We start from the raw sequence: 22,732 nt of genomic DNA, 5'->3' as shown, positions 1-22,732 counted from the left end.
TTTTTTGTAGACAAAGTGAACGCAGCTGTGGTCCGTCCAGTGGAGAGTTGTGGTGTGATTGAAGGAGATATGTTTGCTGGAGGTGAAGATAGGGTCGAGTGTGTGTCCTGCATAGTGGGTGGGGGTGTTAACTAGTTGTTTGAGTCCGAGGTTAGCAAGATTGTCCAAAAGGGTGGTGGTGTTGTTGTCGTTCTTTTCTAGATGGAAATTGAGGTCTCCCAGTAGAATGTATTCTTCTGAGGGGAGGGCGTGTGGGGTGATGAAGTCAGTGATGTCTTCACTGAATTGTGCACGGGGTCCTGGTGGCCTGTAGAGGAGGGTGCCTCGGAGTGTGGTCTTGGGGTCGGTGTGGATCTGGAAGTGGATGTGTTCGGCGCTGGCGAGGTTGACGTCTGAGCTGGTTGAGATGCGGATGGAATTCTTGTGGACGATAGCGATGCCTCCTCCTGTTTTTTGATTGGTGCGGTCTTTTCGGATGATCTTGTAGCCTTCCGGGATGGCAATGGTGATGTCTGGAGCTGAAGAGGCGTTCATCCAGGTTTCTGTCAGGAAGGCGACGTCTGGAGAGATGGTGTCTAGTAGATTCCAAAGGTCGATGGCATGTCTATGGATCGAGCGGGTGTTAAGCAGGATGCATTCAAGGTGGTTGGTGTCGGGTCTCTGTTTGGTGTTTGTGGAAGTGGACTTGGTCTTGGTGCCGTCAAACTTGCAGGAGTTGCATGTAAAGGGTCCATGGGTCTGTCCAGGTGCGGCTTGGGCGCAGTTGGAGAGACGGCCGGGGTTCAGTGCTAAGAGGGTGGAGGCGTCGTAAGTAAGGCGGGTGGGCTGGGCATAGCGGGGACCAGGAAAATAGCTCTCCTCAGTGCAACAGAGTCTACAAAATTAGGACCTCTTGCTTGGTTGAATGTATGTATGCTAAAATTGTGTATTTGAGACAAAAATGTGTAGCTTTTGCGAACTTATAAACTGATGTTTGGAAAAAAACGTCTGCAGGCCTTGAAAAACCTACTTGCCCACTCCCAATAGGTGAGTACATTTAGGCTAGAAAGGAACAGGTGTTCTGTACATTCAGAAAGTGAATGAGCAAGAAAGATTACATTAAATCTTGTTTTTAGCTTGACACATTTGCTGTCTGTTCATGGAAAGAGGTCAAATGTCAGTATGTCTTTTAACTAAATGCTGCTTGGTAAATGGGGTTTATTTTACTCTCTCTTTTTGTTGTTTTTTTTTTAGAGTTTTATATAGCGCAAACTAGACACGAAGATATCAGGTACCAGAGCGCTTTACATGAGCACCAGTTTCATTACAGAGGGACACATTCTTTTTTTTTTTTGTTACGCCAGAGGAGGTTAAGTAATTTGCCCAGAATCACAGGATGTTGAGCGTCGATGCCGAGACTCGAGCCTGGTTCCCCAGCTTCGAGGTCGACCGCTCTAGCCGTAAGGCTACATTCTCTCCCCACTCTTACTAGAGTTAGAGATGTTTGTCAAGTGAGCTGTCTGAAGATGGTATTTCTCTCTAACACATAACATTTAAGTAAATAGCCGGTAAATTAATATAACAAATATTTCAAAATATATAACAGGAATTACAAAAGCACGTTTTTGTGTGATTAAGACATGGGATGCAAACAGAGAGTTAAATAGGAGCAAAACAAACCAGAACACTTTACTTGGTGATGTGCAAATGACACATATTTGTGGAACTTATTTCCAAACACAATTGTATATAGTTTTATCAGTAAAGCCGCATATCAGTGGTAACGTTTGTAGTAATTTCAATGTAAAATCTGCGATTACAAATTACAGTGTGCTACCACGTTATGCTTTAGTTATGCATTTATTAAGTGATAGTTTTTAATCATGATTTGAGAATCATTCCTGCCCCCGCCCAGATGGAAAGGCAGTTAATCAACTAAGAGGCAAGTCAGGAGTCATGTGATGTATCCCTATATGTGGCTAGATTTGTATTATATATGGAAAAAATGTTTGGTCAATTAAATCAAACAAAAGAGTTGTTTGTACAGTAGACATGCTGAACTCGCACATTTGAAGTTGCTCTCATATGGGATAATGAAAGAATGAAAGCTCAATGAATTATATTATTTGCCCACAATCACATCATTTAACCAGTTTATGGGTCCAGAGCATTACATAGAATAGAATAAAGTCACTAGACCAGCAGGCCCAGTAACATTTTTATGATTTTGAGAGGCCTGGGCTGGATTTTTAAAATATATTTCAAGCTGATTTGTAAGTGCTAAGTCATGCGGGAGGACTTGTTACTACTATTACTTACTATGCCAGGTACATTGTGGCTTTTGGCTATTATAGATTACCCATGTAGAAGCATTTCAAAATTACTGCCTTTTTTAACATTGCACTGTAACTCTGTCTGATGCACTGAGAGGATCACTGCAAGTAATCTTACATATGAGGACATTAACACAATTGTGTCTTGTGTGATCATTATCACTGATATTATTAGTAGCTCGCAATGATTTTCACTGAACATAAGTAGCTCTTGTTACACAAAATGTTGGAGACCTCTGATCTAAAACAAATTACAGTATATTTTCCATTGTCACTTTCCTGTATACCATCCAGCAGTGAAAAAATAAAAATGATTTAATTGTGAAAGGAGCTAAGCTAACTGCCAATGTAAGTATAAACTTTTCATCATCATCATCATCAATAAACTGTATTTCGGTCTCAAGACCATAAAAGCACAGAGTAAAAAGACAATGGACTATGTACAGTTTCATTACAGATAGATCATCTTTGTCCAATGTATGCTTAATAATTAATTTCATGACATTATTAAAATACAAATAAAAATGCTATCAGAATTTATTTAAAAGTATTGATTGATCATAGCCCTAAAATACAGAGACTTCATCTAGAAAACGCTAAAAATGTAGGCTGATAAATACGTCACACAGCTGTACTGGGAATATTATTTAAAAAACATGCGGTTAGTGCATCACAGTCCTGCGAAAAAACTTTATATTGGAATCTTACAGATACATTAACTGACCATTGTACAGCTGTGTAATGAGAGAAACTAAAACACATGTGTGGGATCGAAAAGAAAACCAATAACATCACTCATCAATAAGTAGGGGCATTGGCACTAGTATTTACCTAGCCACCTTTTCTAAAAGACCCCTGCGTCGGTGTCACATTGAATTTAGGAAGCGGGAAACTGCAAACACTATGGGCGGATGGGTGTCATGTTTCAGTAGTCTATAGGCCTCTTTGTGGGACCTAAACCCCAGATTGTGACATATTTGAATTATCCATCTTTTGCGTGTAATGTTATATACCGGGCAAAAGAACAGAACATGGGTTTCGGATTCTTCTCTGTAATCACATGCAGGGCATTGCTTCTTATTCCCTATTGCCCAATTGCTGGTGAGGGCATTTAGTGGCAGACTCCCCACTCTAAACTGCATATAGAGTTTCCTGGCCCGGATAGGATAAATCAGGTCCAGGAACTCTTCATTCCTGTATTCCGCCTTTATTTACAGAAACTCTGCAGTCATGGACCCCCCTGTGGCCCTCCCCTGGATGGCTATCAAATTTGCCTGTCTATAGAGGTACACCAAATCTTTTCTATAAGTTGCTAAACATGCAATCTCCGGGGTTAACCAAAGATCCAACCTACCCAGTCTAGCCAAAAGTTCCTTTATATGGCATAGCCACGGAACTTTTCAATTCAGGAAGATGTCAAAAATAAGTGATTACAGCAGATGTCTTACTCCTATTATGCATGGTCAGCAGAAGGCATGTATTATTGGCAGGGATAAATTAATGATGTAACAGATTAACTCCAAACATTATATATTCCTCACCAAGGAATAACTACAAAGCCCAATATCCTACATGCAAGCCCGAGGATCTCTTCTTACCTATGCAGTAGCTTTGACATTAACCGCATCGCTGCGGCGTCTATTCCGCCGCAGCGCTAAGGGGGCGGGGCGGCCGCATGCTGGTGACGGAACCGCTCCGTCATCAGTCGCGGTTGGGCTGTGCTCATGACGGAGCGGTTCCGTCATGGCCCCGCCTGCTCAATAGAACGCCCAGCGCAGGCGCGGCGGCCGGGCCATGACGGAACCGCTCCGTCATCAGCACAGCGCCACCGCAGCTGATGACGGAGCGGTTCCGTCATCAGCATCGAAAGGGTTAATGCCCCTCAATAAAGCCAAACCTAAAAAAAGGTCTTTCATGTAATTGACTTTAGGCCCACTGTTTGAAGTGGAATTTAGATTCTGTAGACAAAAGTAAAAAATCTACAGATTTTATAGATATGTCTGTGTTTTCAGAACCAAGGTGAACCCTTCTTTCGTTTACATTACCAAGAGAGGTGTCGAAGAGGGTGCATGGCATGTGCTTTGAACAGATAACTATAAATATGGAAATTAAAAATGTATTTGCTCGCCAATTAGGCAGCCAGAAAGTCTGTGAACTAATATTCTAGTGCACCGAGGCAATCCCTCCAACGTGCTCTACACACCAGTACAGAAAGGAGCTGTACTGGTGTGTATTCACAAACAGGTGCAGTTTGCAAAGCACGATGCTCATTTAGAAATAGAGCGGGTTAGAACATGAGCAGCAAACAGCACAACTCAGGAACATGGAGATCCATTCATTGCTGTGTGTTTCCAAGCTGTACCATCTGCAGCTCACACCCCAACTCCTGCTGTTTCCGAGTTACCACACGAGCTGTAAACTCCAAAAAGATGTTGTTAACACAACCCCACTGACCAAATTAATGAAGGCACAAATCATTTTAATCAAAGCGCCCGAGGAGGGGTCCTACAGCTGTCAAAGAAGGGGAGACTGGCTTTTAGTTCAAATGTTGTATTAACCAAACATTGTCTTGTTAAACTAGTAATTCTGAAATGAAAAATACAACAGTCTTTATTTACACAGGCACCACTTCAATGGGATTTCTAGATTTTCTTGTGGCATTAATCTATACATTTAAATAGAAATGTATTTTTCCAACAATGGGTTGTGCTGTGAACATCCTGCATTATGAGATGGTGGTGGTTGTTTATACTTCTTATGTCTCAGGTATTGATCTCCAGGCAGGCTTTTCTAGAGCTGTGTGCGGTCAGCATCATTCTCAGGTCTGGCCTTAGGACAGCTTTATAAATGCTGCCAGCATCTTGCGACCAAGATTAGTGATAATAAAAATTGTATACATAGAGGGGCAGAGAGCCAGGTCTCTTCATCCATTGATCTGCTCAACTAGCATTCACATTTGCTTCCACCTACCACAGCACCCAGCATGAGGCAATAGTTATCCCACGTCAACAACACTCTCTTGCTCTATAGCTAAAGACGTTTTTCTTCAACCCATATGCACATCTGCCTAAAACGTACTAAACTTGGGCGCCGTGGCTGGTGTGTCAGCTGATTACTTTGCTAAGGTTTCTATGTTTAGGCATCCTTGTGTGTTGAAACCAAGTCTTAAAGTTACTAGAACTCACAAGCAATAGCAACTTTTCTTGAGCTAATAAGAAGCAAATGTTCCTCTGATGTTCTGATGTGCATTAAAACTAAAAAGGGTTTCTATGCCTGTTCCAGATACATAAACCTTCAAGGAAGTACCTTTACTGTTATATTAAAATTATATACAACAGTTCATTCTGTAAACAAAGATATTTTTACTAAAAGCATTTGGCAGTCACACTGAGGTGGTGGCACGTTTTCTTCTGTTTTTTTCTTTTTCTGTGGCCTAATTTTCAATATTTACTTTTAGAACAATTAACCATTGCACCAGTTTGCCAATGCCAGACTTATTGACTGAGTATGATTTACAGGTGAGTGAGTCACTGGCTTGGAAAGTCACAATGGTAGAGACCACAATACATGTTTGCCCCCAATGTACAAGCAGGTTTTTCCCATCTAAATACCACATACCGCTGCACCTTTTGCTGACAATAATGGTTATTTGTAATGTATTACTGAGCAAAGGTTTTAAGAAATGATGGGTTGTTTTGAGACGATTATGAGCCAGTGACAGTGTTTGTAAATTATTACTGAATAATATGTGTACAAGATTAGGAGGGTTTTAAAGCTGATATGAATTGCATTGGAAAATGTCCCTTTAGTTCTCAATTCTGTTTTACTGAGTACAAGTCTCATATTTTTGATTGGGACTAATGTCATACAACAGGCAACAACCATGGAAACACGTTTTTTTACTTTCTTAGTATGTTTTGTAGAATGACCTTGTTGACCTCTCTCCTGCTTGTCTCAAAACATTATATGGTGTATTTGATATTCTAGCTCTGGATCACCCTGCTTTGGGTGCTACACATCCAGATGCCTCTATCTGTCTTTAAATTTAATGAAATTGTGCCTCTGGCTTAATATACAATGTTATAACTGAAAGGAGGTGTCCAAGTTAATATCTGTTAACATAAGGAATTCTTTAAGAGGTGCGGTACTAGAATATCATTTTCGGAATATTGTCTGACACAATTACTGGTCCTAAATATGGTCTATGAAAAATTCACCCCACTAGAGTTAATAAGAGAAAATCTATACCTGGTGGGACAATATTTTTGTGAAGGATATTTATCTCAGACAATATTTCTATATGTAATGTCAGTATATCTTAACGGGCCTAGTTGTTGATTTAGAAATTCCTCCTCATTGCGTGCCATTTACAATATTCAAATATGTTGTCTTAGCGGTGCATGTGATCATCAGATCTACAGAAAGGGCTGAACCTGGGAAATTACGCTGTTAAGTCTCGAGAGCATTAAAAACAATGTTGCTAATGCAATATTTCTGTCCTTTTCTGTGAGAAAGTGTATCATGCACAATGGAGCTTATAGTAGCATATGCTAGAGTGGATAACATGGTGCTAAAGATGGTTTTAGATGGTAAGTGCACCATATTGTAGTAGTGTATTTAGGATGTCAGCTATAGTTTGTAAAAAGCTGTTTTTGCTTGTAACTGGGGTTCAAAGCACTTTCTTCGAGCTGTCGAACATTTTGGGAGGGTGTTGACTCATTAAATGGGTGGTCGACCAAGATAAATTGATATGTGGGTCTTACAAAGCATGTTCAAAGTCCAGGGACTGTTTCTTCTGCGGGCTTGAGTCACTGGTATAAAGAGGTTCACTTAGTGCTGACAGCTTTCTTTTATAATCCAGTGTGAAGTCACTCCCTACATGATCAATAAAGAACAAATTCTGATCCCCATCAGGAACTGCTTCATTCATAAATAACATTTGGGGGGGGGGTGTTTCTAATATATTTAAGCAATTCGTTTTATACATTTGTAATCACCAAAAAGGTATTTTTCTAAGTTAACATGAGATTTTTTCCAAACTTGCGACATTTTGAAAGACTTTCTTCCAATTACGCATGTTTCTAATTCTATTGTTTTTGCTATCTTTATAACACCTAAAAAATCATCGGGAAACTTGAGTTGAAGTTACTTAGACGCTTGTAAGACAGTGTAGGACTAGAATCAGCGATTTTAACGTGTCAGGTAATTTTTTACTCCCTACAGAATAATTATAGCTATGACAAAGTTATTTCTTTCAGAGCCACCAAGGGAAAGGAAAGGAAGACTTGTAGGTTGCCACACTGAGTTAAATGCTGGATTCAGGAACAACACTCTCCAGGGAAGACACCAGAACCTGAAAAATCCAAATCCAGTACATAGTATCCTTTAGGAAGTACTTATCCTCTGTCAAGGCTATTAACGTGCTGCGATTCTGCATTACCAGCTTGCAAACTCTACATCTACAATACTCTCCATGTATGGCAATGAATCCCATGCACAATTAAAAACTGAGCAAGTCTGGATGCCTAGGAAGCCAACAGAGGCAAGCAGGAAACCGCGCATGCAGGCACAAGTAGAAGAAAAAATTGCTTTGATAACCTATAAGCATGCTACAAAACTTAATGCAGAACACATTTCAAACAATGAGCAGAGTAGGGCTGCTGTAGCACATATCTTTTTACCCCAGGTCCTAAAGAAAGCTCTGCTGCAAACGTAGAACCATTCTAATATACAATCATGAAACTATTCCAATTAAACTTTTTTAATTAATGAAATGAAGGAACAGTGATTAGGCAGAGGAGATGTCACAGGCTTACTAAGTTAGATGGCCCAATTAATGCATTGCTCGCTGCTGACATCTGCGTGTGACCCAAGCGAAATCAGATACTTGTCTGCCATTGAATCCTCAAAATCAAACCTGGAAGTGAAGTGAACTTTATTCTTATTAGTTCAGCGAGACAATCCTAGGTGCAGGAAGCGAGCTACGCAAATTACTAACACAAATTTGCATAAGTAACTTGCGTGTCACAATCTGTGGTCTAAGTAGCTATGGTTGTGTCACTCTACATTAAAACTAAGTTATGGAAACTTCTGCTATTTCCAGTGCTAAAAAAACAAGGATGCATTAGCACATTATATGTGAAACTTTCAGACATCAACTCAACAGTCCAATTTAATCAACTCAACATTCCAAGTAAACTGAAAGGTTTCCCTCATACACAAATTTAGAGATAAGTGAACAAAGGGTGTTCTCTGGCCTACAAAGTCCAATTGTGCTTTTGCGTAAGAACGCACATTTATCTGACACTTCCCAAATTACCAAAGGAGTCTTACGTCCATCATGAGACTGACTCTCACATTCACAGTAAGCACGCAGACTTAAAAATAATAATCTACTCAACATCACTGCAAGTGCAACTCAGATGTTGGGGAAGTGCTGAGTCTTTTATACTCAAAAATGGAAGCTGCCATGCCAATCTTCTCGGCAAGATGCATTTGGAAGCTGGCCATTAAATATGATGAGTCGCAGGACAGCCTCCTGCTGAAGACTTAGGACATGATTTAAATTTGTCAGACAGGTTTCTCCATCACAAATACGACGGGCATCCAGGCTCCCTAATCCAAGAGTCACAGGAAATAATGCATTTGTAATAAGGGAGACAGGATATCCATCATGCTTGTGATGGAGCAATCCATTTGCCAAACTCTATTTCAGGCCCTTGAATACAATATCAGATCACTTAATGAAGACAGCAAATCCCTGTCTCGCTCTTGGGTGGGCCTCCATTGCTTACACCGGAGCATCATAGCTTCAACTGGTCACATGAGATGCCCTAAAATGTACCCTCTTCTGAAATAAATTATTTTATATACTTGGATAATGCCTTAAATACTCTTTGGTCATATCTATGCTTTTGACCACTTGAAATTTATTGTCAACTCATAACAAACAAAAAAGAGGAACATAGGCACATTTCCAAGCATTAAAGTTTTTCTAGTGTGCCTAGCTCCTTCTCTCTTTTGGAAGAAACATAAAACAAAGCATCAATGTTCACACTTTACGCAATAATTTGCCTACTCCATGCTTTGAAGAAAGCAGATTTCTGAAAATACACTGTTTTTGGCCATCAGCTTGTAATTTGTATGGCATTTCTTTTTCTTGGGGCAGCGTCTCCAACTTCTTTGCTGTGACGCAAAGGAAACCCATTTCTGAGTAGAATTAACATCTACAGGGAGCCAAATGTGTGAATTTATTCTTTGTGAACTAGATCCCTTGTTGGTGCAGATGCACATAAATGAACCTGTACCTACTCTTCTGGGAACGTTAAAGTTAACATTATATAACCCGGAGCTTGTACAAGTCCATCTCTTTAACAAACTTCTTAGAAATTTGATATACCATATTTTGAGCATCCATTTACAGCTCTGTCACTTCTATGCTAGATTCATTAGACACTTACAATTAAATATTTATATTTTATTGCTGTTTCCATTTGGTTTGCTTAACATGAACACTGGTGAAAGACACTAGGTTTTGTTTACATGTGTGGTATGCCATTATTTCAGTATTTATTGTGCCGTTACAGCACTACAATGTTTCCACCAAACCTCACAAGTGCTCGCCTGCACCACATACCTCAATCACCAATTGGACATGAGGTACATGGATGGAACTCAGCTAGTAAATATGGAAGAGCGAATTTCAGAAACATTACGCAATCATTACAAATCTGGCATTAGGACACACTTCACACTAAAAAATAGCACCAAAAGCACACGTGCAGCGAACAAGAGCAGCTTGAGTTCTGTGTGTTGACATTGTTTCGGTGCTCCTGCGATCAGCATTTTCACCTGAGTGACCCCCAATTAGACTAAGTGGTATAATGGCATAATTTAACATAATTTTGCATAGAAAACAAGACACAAAATGCCAGCATAATTCAAATTTCATCCTAGCCGACTAGTAAAAGGCTACCTTTTGAGTTAAGCATGCACCGTGAAGGTCACAGCTTTGATTCATGATAAGACTGAGGCTTAATGCAAAATTAAGAGATTCCCCAGAATCTGAAAAATACCAAATAAAAAGTGAATTAAAAGGCAACTTGTCAGATATAAAAAATATATAGAAAGGAGAGTTCACTGAAGGGTTTAAGATGCCCCTCCACCAGAAGGGATGCAGGGCCTATAACCCCAGACTCTCACATTTCTCCAAACAAGGATGATACACTGAACACCATGGTCTGTCTAATAGCAGCACTGAGCAGAGTAATAACTGGGTGTGAACAACTGGCCAAAATGCAAAGCTGGCAAAATACACATATCTGAACATTCCAGTGGTTGTAAGGCATTCAAGTGCCATCTGCACTTGATTTCAGTGTTGCAATTTTCAACCACTAATCTTCCTTTCCTTGTGTCTCCCAAAACTCCATGTCAAAAAACACAGCCCATGAAGGTTGGATTACCACTGCTGTTACAACTAGCTGTTCAGAAATATATCAGAAAGGCCTGAGCACCAAGGCCCACTCTGATTAGTTGAAAGGAAGCCAAATTGATTGAATTAACAACAAGCTTGTTTCAGTCATTATGATTTGACTACCTTCTGCTCCCTTAGAATTACACTCTTTTTTTAAACTATTCCGATAGAGTACTGGGCAGCCAATCAGAATAGTGGATTAGTCACATCTTCCTGAGCTCTTTTATAGTCCAGGAAGATGTGCACTTCACTATCTGTGCGAGTGGTCTAGAAAACAAAGCACAAAACATTTCCGGATTCTATTTTTGAGCGGTTTTCTTCGGTCCAGTATTTTAAAAGTATTGTTTCTGAATTGTGATCAACCTCAGCAAACATAAATGGCCTACCTCTAGCAATAACACCTGCTATTCACAGGGCTTCAAAATGGCATATCTGAATGTTGAAAGTGCTATATTAAAAAAAGCTTATCATAACTAGTGTACTCAACTGCAACATTATATAACAACAATATCCAACACAGAGGCAGTTACTTCTTGTGCCTGGAAAGCTGACAGAACTGTCAAACAAGATATATGTAACCTGGGTAAACTTTGAATTACAATAATAGTAAACTCTGATGCAAATTAATCACATTCCACTGCAAAGTGCACGGAGAATGTTCCAAAAATGTTCTCATCTGGATTATGATTGGTTGCTGAAGTGACTGAAGAAAGATGCACTCTGAAAAAAACTACGATACATGCCCATTTCACTCTAGTCAGGTCAAAAACACAATACTTTTCAGAACACATCTGATCAATGTATTTTTTGACTCACAAAAAACTATTTAAGAACATATAACCGAATTTACCTTGTGACACCTCCCGGGAACCCACAATAGCTTTCCTGGTGAGCGTAAGTGCATTTACTAATGCAAATGTCTTCACAGTGTGGTGAAATATTAATAGTAACTCCCACTCAAGGGGTGCAAAGTGGGTGTTCCAGGGAGAAGTTTGCCTTGGAAGTTTAGGACCACTGACAAGAATTTGTGTTAGTGGGCACACTCCGTCCGACCCCTTTCCACCCACCCTAGGAAAGGTTGGAGAGTTACCCCATACAAGAAGAGCTGGAGAAACTCCACTATCAGAGTGCAAGTGGGAACCGGCTCTTTCCAAAACTTGCTCAATGTGCAAAGGAAGGGCTTTCTCCAGCAACAACAACAAAAAGTTTCCCAACAGAGATTTTTTTTTTAAAAAGTGCACTTGTAAAGTTGTTTGCCATGGAAAACTCCTCCACGGTAGGGAAATAGGAGACTTTCGGGAAAGCCAGGACGTTCCCAGAAGCAAGTATGAGAATGTTTGTGAATTAAAAAAAAAAGTTACTTTCAGGCAAATATATAAATCTCCACCTGTAGTTTTAGTTTTAAGTTTCCGACTTCGGCATGTGGTTTTCAATGCCATTTACTTCCGTTTCCCACAAAAAAAGGAGGTGTGTTTGCTTTATAAGAGAGATGCTAGCTTGAGAAGCCTAAGAGGGCAACACTCAGTATTTCCTACTAATCGTGTCAAAATTGCAATGCCAGCCACGTTGTTTAAATGTAAAAATGTCAGTGCAGTTCCATCAGCCGCCACCGGAAGCGTCTGCCAACGTACGCAGCGTGCAAGGAATTCCTGCACGCGAAGTACCATCAAAACTCTGCTACCTCCCTGCCTCCGTGCACAGTCACGACGTCTTTAATGTCCTTTAAATCCCAGTTAACATTTATATCTGCTGAACGGGCCCGTGGCTGATTTTAACGTAGGATGCAGTTCACGGGGCGGCCGCGGTGCAGAAACATCAAGGACACCTGACCTTGCAAGCAAACGCTTAAACTCTCTCTGCTCTTCTTGGCGCACTGGCATTTCAATTACTCTTTTGAAGGCATGCATTTTTCTCGAGTTTTGAGTTAATTTGAGAACTTTGAGTATCTTGTGTGTGTAATATATCTCGCCGCCCATGACTGGTACGTGTGATGCACAGACTGCAGGCAACTGCACATTCAGCAAAGAAAACATGCCTGCTGTGTCAGTTTCACCTGAAGCGAACAATGACGTCAAATACATGAAAACAGCTTGATCTCGTACACAAATAGATCTGTATGTTTTAAAATTAACTTTCAAGATGAAAAGTCAACTCTGGTTGGACGGTATGGTACTCCTCGGGGGCGCACCTCCCACCAGGACTGTGCTCAGCTCTGGGATTGCGGAAACGCTCCCTCACTGCAGCTGCAGAATCTGGTTGCTTAGCAATGTGGGTAAAATAGAAATGGGAATATGAGTAAGAAGGAAGGGGCAGTTTGCTAAACCAGAGAGAGACAGAGCAATGATGGAGGAGAGACACCTATTACTTCAGTGTGTTTCAATGTTGAGATGGTGACACTTAATAACACAATGGCTGCCTCTTGGACTGAATCCTTTAACACCCACCATTGTTGATGCCCAGAATATCACCAAACTCTTGTGGACATGTATCACTAATCTGGTAGTAAACTCCACGCAAGGGTTGGAAATGTGATGCTCAAAATGTGGTCTGCCTTCAGAATCTGTGAAAGGCCACAAACTTATGAACTTGTTGGCATTCACAAACTCCCTCCTGACCTTTCCATACTGAGGAAATTATCCAAACCTTATTCCAGTAAAGGGCTGGTGTAAATGTGCTTCCTGTGAGAGACGAGAAGAACACCCCAAAACTTTGTGAGTTTGAGGGGAAAGGGGCTTCGGCGTAGGGAAAAATGCTTTCCCAGCGGTGGAAACAATTTTTTTGTAAATGCTTTTCCACAGTGGGCTGCCTTTCCCAAATGTGGTACAATTAGTACAACACTGCATAGGGGCAGTCGCAGAACATTCCCAGTAGTACACAGGGAAGCTGCAACTCGTGACACTTTGGGGAGCACTATTGCTAATGTTTCTGAATCCACACTAGCTGCACATCTACACCAGCGGATAGGTGTATGTGTACAGATGTAAATGTAACACTTTTTGGTGAGTCGAGCCCCATTTTATTTTTTATTTATAAAGTTTTATATAGTGCTAACATGACCCAAGATGGTATCAGAGCGTTTTACATTACACAGTTTTGAAACATAGATGTTTGGGGTAATATACATACATTCAAATTCAATTCCCCATGCTCTTTAGAACTCTATTCCTCACTCCTGCACTTGACTTAGTCTAACCAACCATTCAACAGAGATGATTCTATGAGTGAGTGAACTTTATATAGTCAATTATACACTGCACAATGTCTAAAGAGAGATAGGGTATGTACTCAACGAGAAAGATATTATCTAAAAGTATTGGTGTCAGTAAATGATCATTTGCAAAAGGAAAGACAATGGTGAATAAGTAGTACAAACACTATGTCGAAAGGAGAAATTATGCAGTTCATCCCAAAATGAACAGTTTGTCACTGTGGAATTTACAAGTGGCTCACTGATGACACTTGACAGCCTGGTAGCCCTGCTACTTTGCCTTCAGAAAACTATGCAGGGGGATGCTTTTTAAGGACATAAATGCAGCATGCTAGAGTGATCTGCGTGTAGAGAGGTTGGTTGATGTGTCTGAGGACTTGAGACATGCTCCAATCATGGCACATCAGGCCAGATGCAGCATGAAGATACGGAATCTGACTGAAAAGTAGTGTTGAGAGAAGCCCTATCAGTCTAAGAAAACAACGTGAATGTTGTACAGAAGCCAATGACTTTGTCCATCAAATCAAGGCCACCACAGCCTACCGGGCAAAGTCTGTGTCTCGGAATGACAAGCCGAAGTTTCAGAAAATTTATGGATTAGTCGTATTTGCCACATAATGCATCTTCTGCTGCATAATCTGCAGCTTTTAACAAAAAAAGTTCCTAGCTCATAGAGATCAAAAGTTACAAAAAAAGGCAGCAACATGTGTTGCAGTGCAATAAAGAGCCCTTAGCAAATATTGACAGGTCACTTTTAAGTTGCTTACTGGTGTATTTGGGTGTTAATCTGGAACTAATGAGGTGAAACCTTTAACCATATAGTGCTAACATGTGCACACATCAGTGGCAGCCGCCCCCAATCTAAAGTGTAAGGGCTTCTGGGTGGGTGTTACGGGGTTTGGTGAATATATATATTTTTGTAAGATTTACTTGCCGCTGACGCTGCCAGCCAGGCGGTGCTCCTCGCCAGCTCACTCCCCTGCAGCCATGGGTCACAGCACAGGCTCCCCACCCAATCCAGATGCGGTTCTCATACTATACCTTGCAAGAGAGAACAGCCTGGATTGGCCTGGTCTGATGCTCATTCAGGCAAAGGGAGCCTGTGATTTTTCTCCAACCCTGCTGAGCAACACATCTGGGTTGGAGAATTATAAGTGAGCATTTAGTTAGGCCAAACTGACATGCGCACTTATAAGTGCCCACCACTCCTCCTCCCTTCCATGGCCTGGCCCTGCCCTGCTGAAGACTCCATGGCGCAGTCAGGCTGCTCAGGCAGTGATACATAAAATGGTAATAAAATTGTTTTATTTTTCGTCTGCTGGCAGTGGGGCGACTCTCCTCCGATATTATGGCGGATTCTTGCCCAGCACAGATGACAACATTATAAAGTAATACTATCAAAAAATGTGCCGGATAATGCAGAATAATTTCAGTGGGCCTGGGTATACAGGAATAAATTCAAGGTGGATGATGCAGTAATGTACACCACTTTGTTTGACACCCCCTCTTACAGAGACCCCTGCCCCTGTTCGAAACACTCACAAATCAAGGATAGAAGTGTGCCCGAGAACGTAAAACACCAAGATATGAAGGAATCAACATGTTTTGCTACACAAAAACTATAAGCGCTTCAACGCCTCGTCTTGGGTAGTAAGCGCTACATAAATGCACTTACAATTACATATAGAGAGACAGTCACAAAAAGCAGCATGAAGTGGAACTCGAAGTCTATAAGCATGTACAAAAGTTAACTGAACCAATACACATTTCCATACATCAACCAACTCAGATATTTTGTTTTCACTTTTAACAGACATCAATAAGCATTTAAGATACAGTAGCAAAGTAATAACAACAAGGTCAAAACACTGCATTACAAAATGCTGTCTGCAACTTTCCCCAGGCGAAACAGTCCTCTAGATACACAGGCCATAAAACAGCTCGTATTACACTGCACCAATTACCCATCAAGAAAGGCCTAAAGGGATAATAACACAATCCCACTAGTTTCCTCCCCTGTGTACCACAATTTGGGGAAACCGAGACCCACAGGTGTCAAACTTTCAATTTGATGTGTTCTTGCAAAAATATTGAAGAGATTTCAAAACAATAATTTCAGCGGTAAATTGGCACTTGACAAATGCATGACGATAACTTTATAACTAAATAATAATAATGCCTTCTTAGCATACAAGTTAAATCCTGGATTTGAGTAAGTTTATTTTAAATTAATTCAAAGTGCAACAATTCTTGCTAGGACAGTGGAAAAAAGTCAACTTCTAACTTTCTGCAATGGCGGAATAAGGGCAGATGAAGAGTGTGAGCATCAGTGGAGGGGTTTGGACGTTTTTGCAACATAATGCACAGTGATGGAACTGGAAGGAAGTGCCTCCCGTCATGCGGTCTTGGCTGAGAGCCGCGGGTCCCTCTGGGGCAGAGTGCACTGATCCGCATTTGCATAGGGGCCGTCCCCTTTACAGGAGAAACAGAAACTCCGAAGGCACAGGTTGGATGTTTATCACCTCTGGCATCTAGGTCATAAAACAGAACCTTACGTCATCCCCAAGTTGTCAACATGCACACTTTGCATGTAAAGTTGTGAGAGGTGATCTCCCTTTAAGAGGATGGGGGCGGGAATTACTCATCTGAAACACACATGGCTTAAATAGGTCAGCGTTTTTAAATCAATATTAGTTTAAAAAAATGCACAGTATAAAGTATAAAGTGAGGTAGTGCATGAAATGGGGGTCGCGTGCGTAGGGCAGTATCTTGGCTTGCTGGCACAACATTCTATAAGCACTTTTACGTTTTCCTTTCTGACGTAAGGCAGTAACGTCAACGCAACATCACTTTACATACATCACCGGCAACTTGTCAGCGGGTGAGAATGTAACAGCAAAGACTAATGGAGGGGAAACAAAAGCGAAAGGAATTTTTTTTTTTTAAAATGTGCAAATGAGCAAAAGGTCAGAAACGCTCTCCCTGCTATTTTTTTTCTTTTTAATTTCCTCCAAAAAAAGCCGCCCGGCGGGGCTTGGACTAGTTGTCCTTTGCTACAGACCCAAGCACTTTGCTGGAAGTTCTTAAGACGTCACTCTGCATAAAACAAGAGGTCGGGCTCTTTTTTTTCGCCCCTATGAAAATGAGGAAGGAAAAGATCCATGAAAATAGAGGACAGTTTTCCCCTCTTCTCTGCTTTTCACGGCAGGCGGTGTGAAGGGAGAAAAAAAGAAAGGCGCCCGAGCCCGGGGCGCGTGCTGAGCTGAGACCCGTGTGCCGGGAAGGACAGTTGGGGCAGCCCGCACTCCCGGCGCAGCCGCGAGCATGAAGTGCAGCAGGCACACGCACAGCACAGCGCAGCCACATCTCTGGCCATCCGTCCGCCTCCGCCAAAGTTGGGGAGCGGAAAAAATGCCTCAGCCCCTCCCGGAGTGACCGCAAACCCCTTCCAACAGCTCCCCCCGGGGGCCTGCTCCCCGGGAAGCCCCTTCTCCCGGGCTCGCCTTACCTGCCGGCAGTTTTTCCAGCCGGATTCGCAGGGCTGAGCTCTATTTTTCTGCCTCTCCTCCGCCTCCCCCTTTGCAGGCTCTCAGCACTCCGCTCACTGCCTCATTCCAATATGGCACAGGCGCGCACTGCGCATGCGCCCGGCTCTTTTTTGGACTCTCCCTCCTCCTCTCTCCTCGCACACATTACAAAAGCTGGAAGCGCTTTTAGTTTCTAGACACCCAAACACCACCAGGGAGGAACGTGGGGGCACCTCAGAACGGATTTGACATTTTTGAAAAACCCTTTGAAAACAACCCTTCGCCGCTCTCGGTGTCCCCCGAGAGGACGCAGACCATGGCAATAATATCCCACCCAAAATACACCTTTCCACGCACTTAACCTTTAATTAAATTTGTTTTTTAGTCTATTCCCTGTCCCCGCCTCCTCGAAATCATTAAAGTGTGCGCCACGCGCTAGAGCAGGGAACACGATTTGCAGCCAAGGGGATGTTTTATTTCTTGGGCACAAAAAAAATAACAGACAAAAGGAACGGTTGCAAGTAGGGGGGCGAGGATGGTGCAACGTCAGAGACGAACGGCCTTGTGCCGTGCCGGTTGTACATTGCGGGGAGGCGACGCGTGTTGTACACGTCTCTCCACACAGCACTGTTTGCAAGTAGACGCGCCAGCCCTCTCCGCTCTGCCGCCGCCGCCAGCCCCTCTCCGCATCACACACTTCCTCCTTTGACGCACCCCAAACCGTATTGTGGCTGCCTCGGAACCCGTCAAAATAAGAAACAATCTCACAAAATGTTGGATGCGTTCTGCTCCGCAACAAATTGTTAGAGCCACGCACGCATTTCAACGGAGAGCGAGGAAGTGTGACTCGCCATGGCGTTGAAAGTTCCAGAGCAACTGGCCACCCTGGGTAAACATTGCGGCAGCCGTGTTCAACGGAACCCCGATGTACCGGGGGCTATGGTGGCGCTGGGAATACATAAGTATGCGATTAGTTCTTTAGAAAGCCGTCTCGGCTGTTTGGTAATAACATCTAATTCCTTTGCATGCCATACGTTCGACCATTACCATTTAAAGATATAAAAAATCTATGATATAAAACGTCAAAAGGCAATATATTCCACGGCTGACGTATGAGGGAAAGGGATGCAAGACATACTCGTTTCAAGGACTCCTCCTACCCGTGGCCACCACTTTAACCGGTACCACAGAAAACCTTTCTTGATGTCACACTTTTTTCTGTGCAAATTGTATTACTTTAGTACCCAGGCATGCGCTTTACTAGAGGGGCTTTGCACTTGTACAGATGAGCCTACGTGCTGAGTTTTTTTGAGAATCTGATGAACGCTGATAATGAATTCGTCCCACGTTACATTTTTCCTTTCATGTTTTTTTGACCTTGGACCCCACCGTGTTACTTTTCTCTGGACGTAACTACAACTCTTTCTCTGGACGATCTTTAAACTGTAACAACAACTGTTAATACTACCAATGATGTAACATATTTTACGCTATAAATTATATAAGCCTAAACACATGCACAGTTATTATTTGCCCTATGGCACTGCTCAATGGATCCCACATGACATAGGTGACATCACAAATGACGTCATTGATGACATTATATATCACGCACCATTAACATCTTTCATGGCGTTACTTTGGACAGCCAGGGTAGTATAACTCCATAACAACAATAGTAAAATTAGAAACAAAACACACCATTTCTATGCTAAGCACGTTTATTTGTAACAGGCTCTACACTGAAGGTGAAGTAGTTATGAAGCTATAAGTAATTATTGCTATAATGATTAGACTAAGAATAAAAAAAAATGGCTTCCAACCTGCTGCTTGGAGCAGCAGGTTTGAAGCCATTTTTTGTATTCATGTGGATCTGACAGATTTTGGGGCATTGTGAATGAGGCCTGAGTTTAAAATTATAAGTCCATACATCAGGACCCCAATGGATAAAATGTTTGCCAGTGGCGAGGCTTCTCCGAGAGCTAGTGCAAACCAACAGACAGACAGTGCACATCTAGTATTAGCTCTCCATTCCCAGGACATGCTGCAGTTCACTTACATACACCCGCTATGAGCACACAACAGCCACGGGTAACAACAGATGCACTCCGGAGCAGTAACCTTAACAGTCATACAAAGCATAATATCTAACGTGTCACTGGCCTTGAACTTTGGGTATATTTACCAATAATTGACAATCATAGCAGTGAATGATAATCAACTACTAACAGTGTCACAGCATCCCACACACTTGAAAGGAGAAATTCTTGATCTGGTCATGGCCGATCCAATTAAAATCTAAACCTGTCCAAGTTGACTGTTCAGACCACGTCTTAATTCCTATAAACACCCAGCTACCTCAAACTCATTTCAAAATCATTTGAAAAAGAGCCTTCAACCACATTTGCGAACTCTCAATTTCTAGAGGCCTGTATGAAATAGTTAACAAAACTCAATCATACCACAAAGTCAACAATTTGTTTTATCACAAAATCACTGAAAAAATAATCAACGGAATCACAGATCTCCTTTGTTATAAAAGAAGAAACCATTGTTCTGTCCAACTACAGACCTGTCACCAACTGTCCTAATTTAGAACGGCACACCTGCTAACCTGTCCTCTGCACTGGAGTTCTCCACAGAGGTTACGTACATTTCCATACCTTCTGCTCTCCGCATGGACGTCTGTACGCAGTAAATAGATGCCTTAATGAGGTGGTCCGGAGGTTTGATGACGGGTGCTGGGGAACATGATGGTCTTCTCCAGATGTTTATTTGGATATAAAGTCAGAATGATTACATTACCAGGAACACTGGGATCCTATACCTGAACAAAGAGATGCAGTTGACAATTCTGGAATTTACCTACCCTCTTTTTTTGATTAACCTCCTTTCGGCTAGCCTTTCCCCTCAAGACCAAGTACTTACTTATGTGTACGTACTTATGTGATAGTCTGTTTAATCACAGCAGTCTAATATTATAAATGCAGTTTCACATTTGAAAAGTTCACGTTTACTCTTAGTCCAAGAAAAGACAAACTTTCTTATTGTCCAATGACAACCTTCAGATTCTTCTCAGTGTGCTCCTTGCACTGCGCACTAACCTGAATTCACGGTGTCTGCTTAGGATCAGGAATTTGTACGGGGATCTTCCCAAGATTTCCACCTTCATGACTCCAGGACCACATTGCTGGTCATCCATGAGGTAAAATGGGTAGGGCTTTTCGGGTGAGGTCTTTTTCACCGGATCATACCCAATATGTCAGCCAAGGATTTGGAAATCTTGTGAGTTGTGTAAATCTCACAAGAGCTTGGAGAATTCGTTGCCATGAGATCTTCAGAGATTTCCAACTTTTCCCCTTGGAGAATGAGTGCAGGGGAATGGCAATGGAGATGGTGATGGTCACTGCTCCCTGTGACCTTTAGGAGCATAAAGTAACCTCCACACGAGGTTTAACAAAAGTACAAGTTATGGGTTGCATGGGCCTACAGGCTCTTGAGAGAAGTTTGAGAACCTGGGTGTCCTGGGCCCTAACACCAGCCATCCATGGCTCTGGAAAGTATTGAAGAAGTGTGTTTTAGATGAGTTAACTGAAGTTGCAAAATAAAAATTACTAACCCCTATGAAACTGACTTTTGCAAGGGCTTCAGCACTGAAACAGTCATGTTGAATATTAAGGATGACATTCATGGTATCATTTACATTGAAAAAGCATCCCTCCTTGTCCCTGTTCATCAAACTGCAGCTTTTGACACCATTATTTATTATAAGCAAATTTATAGCCTGGAAAATTGTGTTGACCTCAAGGGAAAAGTTCTCAGTTGGTTCAAATTTTTGTTAACCGAACCACAAACTACTCTGAGGCTTGGAAATGTTGCTTCAGACCCAGTATCCATCTCTTGTTGTGTTGCCCAAGTTTCTATCCCAACTCCTATTTTGTTTAGTTTATATATGGAATGACTTAGAGACAATCTAGAAAATGTGGGTGTCACAATCCACCAATATGGAAGTGACACCCAAAGATACCTGAAAATCTCCTCTGTTTATGACGTGTGTGTGTTTTGAAAAATAGCTTTTCCAAACTGGATGCCAAACAACTTTCTAATACTTAGACTTGAGAAAACACAATTCATCTTCTTTTTTTTTACCACAACCAAACCAAATCTAACCGCAAATGGCTATCGGAACTGCACCTAGCTGACTTCTCCCCAACTCTTGCTACTGAAGCTTAGTCTGTGGGTGCCTGGCTGGACCCCACACCTCTCCATGTCTCACACAGTAACCACAGATTCAAAACAACAAGAGCAACTCTCACTTCCTTGAAAAAATTAAAACACCTGCTCCACCCAAAATACATTCACAGAGTCACTCCAAGTCTCATCAGCACATGGCTAGATTACGCCACCTCAGTTTTGATAGGCATCCACAAGTCGTCCTTTGCTCCTCCAAAGGCTTTCTTGAACTCTGCTGCAAGGCTAATTTCAATTTCTGCAGCCAAGAATTCCAAACTCATCACATCTGTTTATCATGACTAATGGTGGCGACTAGATTTTAAATTCAAACTTGTCTGCATCATGCTTAAATCATATGTAAAATCCAGCCTACTTGTCAGCTGCTTTGAAAATCGTGGGTGGATATGAAAGTTTCAGGATTGAAACCAAGAATTTTAATTCCCACTCTGCTGCGGCCTAACCCATCTCTGGTGCAACTTCATCTTTCTGGAACTCCCTACCCGAAGACCATGGGAATCTTAAAGACCTTATGTTGAAGACCCCTTCAATTCCATAAATATCAAAAACAACTATCTGTTTAAACTCTATCTTGACCTACAAACCCATTTCCATATTCTCATTTTCTTCCCAATTCTCAAAACCCTCCTCCTCTATTTTACATGTCCCAAAATACAGACTTTTAAAAAACCTTTTTCTTTTCTTCTCACCCCAATTGCGTAAAGTGCACTGACGCCCCTCTTAGACAGAACTGCGCTATATAAAAACGTGAAATAAATAAAACAAATAAGTGGTAAGACAACGGCTAGCTTTCACCTAAGTTGAGAAAACACACATGTATCCACCAAGCCAGACATGTTTAATATTTAACAATATCTCTAATGACACGACTGCAATTTATACATGGAAGGATTTACGCTGCAATGGGGAAAAGAAGTATAACACCAGCGTAGCAGAACAAAAATCATAGTTTCCTTTAAAA

At 41.7% G+C, this 22,732-nt stretch overlaps 1 protein-coding gene across 1 annotated transcript in view; it reads right to left on the bottom strand.

The window, feature by feature from the left end:
- The window catches only part of SFMBT1 (Scm like with four mbt domains 1), a 478,713-nt gene extending 461,066 nt beyond the window's left edge, over positions 1-17,647 (bottom strand). The window contains exon 1 of the mRNA XM_078661640.1: positions 17,502-17,647. The gene's annotated coding sequence lies outside the window, so the exon portion shown is untranslated. The remainder of the gene's footprint in view (positions 1-17,501) is intronic.
- Positions 17,648-22,732: the final 5,085 nt, after the last annotated feature.

The sequence above is a fragment of the Lissotriton helveticus genome, chromosome 9, assembly GCF_964261635.1.
Source record: "Lissotriton helveticus chromosome 9, aLisHel1.1, whole genome shotgun sequence".
Taxonomy (NCBI): Eukaryota; Metazoa; Chordata; class Amphibia; order Caudata; family Salamandridae; genus Lissotriton; species Lissotriton helveticus.
This window is presented reverse-complemented; position numbering and strand designations above follow the sequence as displayed.